The sequence below is a fragment of the Penaeus monodon genome, chromosome 23 (assembly GCF_015228065.2).
Source record: "Penaeus monodon isolate SGIC_2016 chromosome 23, NSTDA_Pmon_1, whole genome shotgun sequence".
In the NCBI taxonomy this organism is placed as follows: Eukaryota; Metazoa; Arthropoda; class Malacostraca; order Decapoda; family Penaeidae; genus Penaeus; species Penaeus monodon.
The window spans coordinates 37,282,292-37,282,499 of NC_051408.1; positions in this window are offsets into that span (position 1 = coordinate 37,282,292).

Genomic DNA, 208 nt, shown 5'->3' on the forward strand with positions numbered 1-208 from the left:
TTCAATTTCTCAGAAAGGAGAATCCCGAAACATATACCTATTCGAACGTCAAGTGCACCATAAACGTCATCGTGATTAAAAAAGGTGAGAGAGGGAATAATTGCATCCTTTTGTTCTCTTAAGTCCCCCCCCCCCCTGAAACCTCTTATCCCCCCCCCCTTATCCTTCCCTCCCTCATGCACCCCCACAAGGCAACTCGGGGAAAGAG